Source organism: Trichechus manatus, unplaced genomic scaffold, assembly GCF_000243295.1.
Source record: "Trichechus manatus latirostris isolate Lorelei unplaced genomic scaffold, TriManLat1.0 scaffold00141, whole genome shotgun sequence".
NCBI classification, from domain to species: domain Eukaryota; kingdom Metazoa; phylum Chordata; class Mammalia; order Sirenia; family Trichechidae; genus Trichechus; species Trichechus manatus.
Window position 1 is genome coordinate 3,573,630 of NW_004444077.1, and position 9,366 is coordinate 3,582,995.

At 40.6% G+C, this 9,366-nt stretch overlaps 1 pseudogene; it reads left to right on the forward strand.

The window, feature by feature from the left end:
* Window positions 1-6,466: 6,466 nt before the first annotated feature.
* On the forward strand, window positions 6,467-6,566 carry LOC111822226 (uncharacterized; annotated as a pseudogene).
* Window positions 6,567-9,366: the final 2,800 nt, after the last annotated feature.

The window sequence follows — 9,366 nt, forward strand, 5'->3', positions numbered from 1 at the left end:
AGGCTTGGGTATCTTTCCTCTCCTTTTCCTCCACAAGATTCCTGCCTCCAGCTCCCTCCTGCCCTTCCCTTTGGAGCTGCTCTGTTCTGCTGATTCTAACTCCTCCCCCAGCCTTGTAGTTGGAGCTAGCCTCTCCCACCACCCCATCTACTTTCCCTGCCTTTGGGGCTTATCTATTCCATCAGCTCTGCCCTCTTACTGCTCATATCAAAGCTTACCTGTCCTATCCTCATAGACCTTTCCCAATCCAGAGCTGGCACATCTCATTGCCCCTCATCCTCCCTAAGAACCACCTGAGCATAAAGTTGACCCCATTCCAATCCTCCATCCCTCTCCATGACCTCTCCTATTCCCAGCAGAGTTCTGGAGATGTAGAGCACCCAACAGTAGGTATTTTGGGAGAGAAAGATGAGAGATTGGAAGGGATTACCTAAAATAGAACTCTGAACCTACCTCTGTAAGAATCATTGTTGTACATGATTGTTAGAGTCCAGCGTATTATTGAATTTTTGTCTATAATAAAGAATAAATTGCTGAAAATTTGCTTTTAAAATACAGATAACTATGTACTTTCTTGAACAGTTTTTCACAGTGCTTTTTTTAAATTACTACTTTAAAAAATAAAAGAACAGCTAATTTATAGCAATAAATGAAGCAGAAAAAGCAACATAGTGTACTTACAGAAGGTTGTTTTATATTAAAAAAATCAGTTGCCATCAAGTCGATTCTGACTCATGGTGACCCCATGTCTGCCAGACTAGAACTTTGCTCCATAGAGTTTTCAGTGGCTGTTTTTTTAGAAGTAGGTCGCTAGGCCTATCTTCTGTTTCATACTATACCACTATTAAAATATCGAAATGTACAATTATGGGACCAAAATCTACTCAGTGTGTATTGAGGTGCACCATTTTACTCTGAACTGAATTTTCCAGCTGCACCATTTCAGTCTCTTTGTACTGAATTTTGCATCATAAAGTCCTGACATCAGGTCTTTCACGAAGCTTTTAGGTTTAGGATTAAGACAGCCTAATCTTGCTGGTTAGAAACAACTAAGCTGGTTTTATTTATTTATTTGTAATTATTGTTAAAAAATAATAATTAATAAAAAAGTTCAAGTAGTACAAATTGAGCTACAAGAAATAGTAGTGTCTTCCAGAAGAATCGGATGGTGCCTGGCTACCATGACTGAAGATTTTGATCAAAGATTATATGGATGAATCCTGATCAAAAGGGGGAAATGTAGAACAGAACTTTAATTCTCATGGAATCCAGAACTTTTGGATCCATTGAGGCTGGATAAACTCCTGAAACTATTGCCCTAGGATAATCTTTAACCCTAAAACCTTAAACCAAAAATATCCTTTGATGCCTTCTTTAAATCAAACAACAGTCCAGCTTAACTAGTAAAGAATATCTGTCTTGAGTATTGTGCTGGTTTAAAGAACTTTCTATATGGGATCAAACTGATAACAACTCAGAAGTTAGATAAGAAATTTAGAGGAGAATGAGTTTATGTCAATAAGGGAGGAACAAATCAGAAAAGGAGGGTGAGAATGGCTGCACTATTTGAAGACTGTAACCAATGTCAGTGTATTGTACGTGTAGAAATTGTTGAATTGGTGTATGTTTTGCTGTGTGTATTTTCAACAAGAATAATAATTAAAAAATAGTCTCTTAAACCCTTTTGGTACACTCCACCAGTCGAACTTGCTACAGGCAAACACTTTGAACCATTCCTAATCTTACTTCTTGCTTTGCTTATTACCACAATTACTAATTAGGCATCCAGTATCTCCCTGGTCAAAGACAGTGAATGTAGGTCGCTGCTCCTCCACATTACATTGGGAGCAGGTAACATGTCTGTCTGGTTCAGCGCTGTGTCTCAGGACCAAGGATGCTTCCTGGCACATGAAGGATGTTTCATAAATAAGTATAGAATGAACTAAATAATAAACTCAAATATGTACTTCTGGCTCACTAAACTTGAGATGATAACCACTGGGTAAGTGAGCATGTCAGGGCTCATGCAACATCTTCAACCTCTTCTTACTACCCCCTAAACCAAAAACAAACAAACCAAAAAACCCATTGCCATCGAGTCGATTTCGACTCATAGCAACCCTACAGGACAGGGTAGAACTGCCTCATAGGGTTTTCAAGGAGCAGCTGGTGTATTCAAGCTGCCGACCTTTTGGTTAGCAGCCAAGCTCTTAACCCCTACACCACCACGGCCCCTACCACTCCCCCACCTCCTGCCTTTTGTCAGTTATATCACTTTTACAAGGTGATAACATCTGAATTCTGTTCTGCACCTATAATTAAGTCTCTTATGTTTTGCCTAGATATCGACACCAAAAAAAAAAAAAAAAAAACCACAGCCAATATTATAGTTATGTACTTATCATTTACTGAAGAACAAATATTCATGAAAACGTACGTTACTAACCCTGCGGAGTCCAAAGAAGAATGTTCAAGCAGTAAATCAAAGGAATTCTTCTCTTACATCCCACAGTTGCTCAAAATCATGCCATTTTCATTTCCTTCATCTTTGAACTGGGGCTTTCTCACTTGCGTTTGTTTTTCCTGGAATTCCCAATTCTTTTTTTCTTGTTGAGGGAAATAAATGACTTCCTTATTAAATTAGGTGATTTTCAGTTTTTAATAATATTTGTTGGTAGAATAGAATCCACTTTTTCTCAGAGATATTTGTTTTAGGGTCCTTTGACTTCCAATTCTAATTTGGGCCTTTTTTTTTTTTTAATAAGTTTCTTGTACAACTGTCATCTAACTTTTTTTTCATATCATCCTTGGAAAAACTGTATTGTTTTCTTAAACCTCATCCATTTTTTCCTTAGATTCTTCTTATTTAGCTTCATTTTTCAATTCCCAAGTAAATTCTCAAGTAATTTCTTTTTCATAAAGACCATGGGAGATAATTCTGAGCTTAGGTCTTCTCTGAGTCTACATTTGCCAGCACAGCCCCATGCTCTGCCGCAGCCCCTCCCAGAATGTGTTCTGGTGGCAGCTTCCTGTGCTCTGGTACATCCATCCTTAGGACTCTTCCTCCTTTTGTCCTCTAGAAACTCATTGAAATATCGACTACACTTATCTACTTCCAAACTCTCTTGCTCTCAGAGATGTTGAGAATTTATTCCTTTTTATGATTCCTATTATTTCAGTAAGGTCCCTGGGTGGCGCAAACAGTCTGAGCTCCACTACTAACCTAAAAGTTGAAGGTTCAAACCTACCCAGTGGTGCTGTGGAAAAAAAGTCCTGGCTATCTGCTTTTCCATAAAGATTACAGCCAAGAAAACCCTATGAAGCAGTTCTACCTTGTAACACATGGTGTCGCCATGAGTCAGAAATAACTCACTGGCAATAGATTTGGTTTGGTTTTGGTATTATTTCAGTTGGGGTTGGGAAGCAGGAGGTTAATGTCACCAGCTTGTTATTGTGAACAGAAAGTCCAAATTTAATAAAGTAGTTGAAGCACCTACACAGTGTCTGACACAACACAGGCTGTCTTAGTTACTTACTGCTGCCATAACAAAAAACACCACAGTGGGTGACTTTAAGGAATGGAAATTCATTTTCTCAAAGTTCTGGAGACTAAAAGTCCAAATCAGGATCTCAGCCTTGTCGATTCCTTCTGGGGGCCTCTCTCTTAGTTTCTGATGTCCGCCTGCAATCTTTGGCATTCCTTTGCTTGTAGACAAGCCCTCACATGGGGCTCGTCTTTCCCCTGTGTGTGTGTGTGTCTGTCTGTCTGTCTGTGTGTCTGTGTCTATTCTGTTCTTTTTCATAAGACACCATTCAGAAGTGATTAGGGTTAGGACCCACCCTACTCTGGTATGATCTCATAACATAACAAAAGAAAACCCCTATTTCCAAACAGGTTCATACTTATAGGTACAGGGGTTAGGACTCCAACATAACATTTTTGGGGACACAATTCAATCCATAACATAGGCACTCAGTAAATAGCAGTTGCTAGTGTATTATTATTAAATTTGAATTGTCAAAACATTCTTCCTTATATTGAACCAAAATCTACCTCCTTAAAACATCCAGTTAAGTTCCGGTTCTGCATTTGGAACCACATGTAATAGAGTCTTTAAACTCTTTCACACAGGAACCCACCAGGTTACCTATATTCTTCACACCTTCTCTTCTCCAGGATAAATTTCCCAGTGCTTGCAACACCTCCTCATTCAAGAAAGGTTTGCATCCTCTGTTCAACCTGGTCATTTGCCTTTAGACAGTTTTCAGTACCTGAACAGCTGCTGGTCAGTCAAGGAAGGCATTCAAAGGGAGTGGTAGAAGATACTCCACACTTCAGCACCTTCACAACTTTCAAGAAGTTTCCAGGAACCTTGGAGAACCTGAAGCAGATGCCACCTATCTCAACTCCTGCTCAGCATCTGAATGATGATTGTTGCCACTCTCTGCCATTAGATTGCTATCTCTGTAGTTAAGACTCATATGTGTCTTGTCCATCATTGAGTTCCCAGAGTGTAACACAGTGCCTGACCCATTGTGGGTGTGAAATAATATGTGTCTCAGTTACCTAGTGCAGCTGTAACAGAAATACCACAAGTAGGTGGCTTTAAAGAACAGAAATTTATTATCTCACAGTTTAGGCTAGAAGTTCTAATTTAGGGCTGGCTATAGGGGAAGGCTCTCTGTTGGCTCTGAGGAATGATCCTTGTCTCTTTCAGCTGCTATGGCCCCAGTGATCCTTGGTTCCTTGGCTATGTTCATGTCGTGGATTGAATTGTGTCACCCAAAAATATGTATCAACTTGGCAAGGCAATGATTCGCAGTATTGTGTGATAGTCCACCATTTTGTCTATGTGTTGGAAATCCGAACCCAAGATCAACAGGCCAGAGAGCAGTGCTGTTGCAGGCTGTGAAGACTGACAAATCTCAAGATGGCTGGCAAGACAGCCAGTAAGCTGCTAGCCCAAGTCCCAAGAACCAGAGGCCAGACGAATAGAAGCCAGCAGCAAGATCCGGAACAAACAAAAACCCCAGCAAGGGGAGCAGGAAGGAAGTAGGTGGAGGAGGGCAGAGAGATGAAGGCTGAAGGGGTGGTGAGCCACCACAGGCCCGGCCCGCACTGGTACCACTCAGCAGATTCCATCATGAGGGTGATCATGTATCAAATTTCAACAGGAAAGTGATCACAACCTTATATAACTGCCAAAACACTGAGAATCATGGCCCAGCCAAGTTGGCACACAATCTTAACCATCGCAATAACTAAGACACTTCACATGGCATCTATCTTCCCCAGTTTGTGCTTCCTTCTATGTCTAATCTGCTCTATTTATAACTCAGAAGTGAGTAGGTTTAGGACACACCCTACACTTATAAGGCCTTGTTAACATAATGAAGAAAGCCTTACTTCTAGACAGAATTACATCCACAGGTATAAGGCTTATGATTCTAACACATGTTTTGGGGGACAGAAATCAATCCATGACAATAAGTAATGGGAGAGAAGATAAATCGTCCAGACAAGAAGCTTGTCTGCCACCTCAGCTCCACCAGAAGCATGCGTAGGTGCCTGTATAAAATCATTTACATGGGCTGACTGTTTTTTTTCCTTTATATTTTATATTATGGTTTGTCCCTTTTATTGGAAAGCTATTTGTATATAAATAAAACTGAGATACAGCTGTTCAATCTGGGAAACACTGTATACAGGCAAAAAAAAAAAAAAAAAATGGTGTGCTCAAGTTCATGCCCTGTCATTGAGTTCCACAGAGGTTGATTGAGAACATGGAATTTCCCTCTCAAGGCCAGAAACAAGGAAACAAGTCTAGCAACGAATTGTCTGAGAAACTGAAGTCCAGAAACATCAGAGGACCAACAAACTGAAGGAATGAGAAGCAGATAGTGAAGGAGGGTCTCAGGGCTGAAGAGGTCAAAACTGCACAGACGGAGAGGAGATGCAGGAGAGTCCAGGGCAAGCGTCTGGAATGCTGTGGCACTTATGCTTGTCTTTAACTTGCTGGCTGGAGAGTGCCAGATATGTTATTTACCTCACCATCTTGGAGTGGGTCAGCCCAGGTTTTAAGACAGAAATGAGAGGAATGGGCTGAAAAATGTTGTAATCCATTCATAAATTGAAAAGTCCCCTAAAAAGCATTTGATGTCAAAATTCACTGAAACCCCCTAAGTGCCAGATATAGACACACACCAGGAGCTATTTTTTTCCTTGTTGGGAAATTTATTGTTACTTAAAAGGAAACATTTTTCTCATGTCTGATGACTTCATGGTTGGATAAGCCAATACTGAAAATACCTAAGGAGTATTTAATTGTATCTAGAGAACCATCAATCTAATCGCTAGAAAAGAACCTCTTGGTGTCGGTCTGGAACAAATCCAGCTCTTCCTGGGGATCAACAGTGCCACGGCCAGTTGTTAATGTGGAACTCTTTCAGATACCATACAAAGGGGGTGCTCACTTCGGCAGCACATATACTAAAATTGGAATGATGCAGAGAAGATTAGCATGGCCCCTGAACGAGGATGACAAAGAGAAACAGGCTTCCTTCTTTGAAGGCAGAGCCATGTCTGATTTACCTATGAATTATACACATTGACACTCAACAAATGTTGGATGAATGAAGATATATTTATCCTCTGCCTTTTTGTCCCAGATATTTCCAAACAAATTACATGTGAAGGTGAGGATTATATTGGATGATCACAGGTAAGCAGGAATTGTTTCATTTGTATGATTCAAGAGGTCCAGGTCTGCGGTTGAAATTGGGTTTGATTTTTAAAATCCCTACTTAACTACGTTAAAGACAAACTTAGATTTTTTACAAGGTTTAAAAAACCCAAGGTTATGTGATTCCAGGTGGAGAAACTCTGTCAAAGGCTTCTCATTGTGAGCCTCTTCCTGAATATGGATTTATTTGATTACTCCAGGAAGATCATTTATTCATGCTTTTATTTATTCACTCATTCCACAAGTATATATTAAATGCTAATATGGAGTCCTGTTGAAGCAATGGTTAAGTACTTGGCTGCTAACCGAAAGGTTGGTGGTTTGAACCTACCCAGCAGTTACACAAGAGAAAGACCTGGCAATCTGCTCCCATAAAGACGACAGCCAAGAAAACCTTATGGGACTATTCTGCTCTGTCACATTGGGGTCGCCATGAGTCAGAATCGACTTGACGACACCTAACAACAACATGGACCAAGTACATACAGGATATAGAGGATATATCTTCTATGTGAGGATATGCCAAAGGCCTAAGGCCATATGTGTATGAATGGGAAGATAGTCAAGGAGTGGAAAAGAGAAGATGAAATTGGAATGTTAAAAAAGGATTATATGTTTATCTGAATGTACTAATGGATATTAAATGTTTCTCCTATCTAGTGTGGCAAAACAGACCTAAATGTATAATGGAAATGAATATCAGGTGTTATAAATAACAAAGAGTGCGTAACTCTACCTTCAGCCAATACTTGATTAAATATGCTAAAGGAGTAACTAGGGTTTATTTGAAAGAAACACAGGCTGTTCATTTCAATGCAGTAGCCCTGTGTATAGAGTGTTGGTGGCTTAGGTCCAAAACCTGAGCCCTACCCAGAATATTTCCAGTCAGAAAATTTGCATTTGCAAATTTCTGAGAGAGAACTTCTGAGAGAGCAGGAAATTTACATTTGAAGGAAGACCTGCAAGGGAAAAAAATGACTGTTTTACTTTTTGAATTTTGAGCAAAGTTTGCCTTTGGGTATACTGAGGCAGGAAAAGTCACTGCCCATCAGAAGAACCCCCTTCTAAGACTGGAAATTAAAAGGAGCCTGAGAGTAGACAGCCTGGTGTGTTCACTTGAGGTGACCACCTGGGGCCATGAGATGAGTGGAAGTGGGAGAGGCGCAGCAATGAAGAGATGGGCTGAGTTTCAACATGTTCCATTGGCACTCATTGACCTAGCCCATGGGGGCTAGAAATGAGCAAGAGAGAAAAGGAGCTGCCTGGTCTAAAGTGCAGGGAGATGTGTGGACTCCTGAGCCTATAGCTGGTACCCACTGACCTAGCCCACAGGTATGAACTGACTAGAACCCAACAAAATGAAGAGAAAGATGTTTAACATCTTGAGCTGGTGTAGATTGTTGCAATCTGATGGCTTACTCTGGACTAGATTGCTTATGGATGCAGATGCTCAAAGATCCACTGGAATAGAAGATTCTTCAGATCAAGGAATATGCTTGTCTCCTCAGTGTACTGGCTTAATAGGGAGGGGCAATTTAGAAATTGGCTATATAAAATAGGGGAAGAGAAAGGCATGGAGTGGCTGGCTTACATGCTTTTATGAGTGTACTTACACTCAAAATGAGAGGGACAAGGGAAGATCTTCACTGAATAGATTCCTCTTTTTCCTGTTTCTATATTTATCTATCTTAGTTAATGACATCACTACCCACACAAGCCAAAAACATAGGGGCCTCCTCAAACTCTGCTTCTCCCTCATCCCCTCATCCAATCTGTCAATTCCAAGCCAAGTACTATGAAGCCTACATTATACACATCTTTTGAAACCATTTTCCTTTTCCTTTCTCCCCAAACTCTGTCTTATCTCCCCAGGGCAAAGGATGCGCTCCACTCTCACCTCTTCTTGTTGGTGGTAGTAAGGTCCCCACGGTTGTTTCTGGGATGGCTCATTTTAAGTCTAGCGGGATGGTAAAACTTACCAATCCCCTCATTAGGGATCTATTGACCTTATTTGCATGATCCCACCCCACAAGGGTGCCATGAACCTTATTTGCATTATTAGCAAGCCATCCAATCCCTTGGGTGGGCCATAGCACCTCATCTGCATAGTCCCATCCAGTCATTTGATGGGAGTTACAAGACCATGGTGAGAAAAGCCATATAAAAGTAATCAATTGCACTGCAACATCCTTGTGCAACATCCTTTGTATCTAATCTGGCCTAGTGATCTTCTTTAAGAAATAGAATGTTTGTGGGGAATGAAACCAAGGTCATGAAACACATTATGTACAAACTATCAAATGGGAAATTAATTTGCTCTGTAAAATCTCACCAATACACAATAAAAAAAAAAAAGAACAAGAGGAAGAAATAGAATGCTGTGAAAATAATGCTGTGGCAAGTCTGGAACTAAGCCTTAAGAAGACTCAGCAGCTCTACTTTGGTGTTCAATCTCTGGTGGAATCCAGATGTTACATAAGCAATCTAAACACCCTGAGAATACCGTACTGTAAGAAGCCCAAGCTAGCCATATAGAAAGGCCACTGGAGGAGAACTAAGACCCCTGGCCAACAAACAGCTCCAGCAGAGCTCCCAGCCAACAGATAGCAGTAACTGCCAGCCG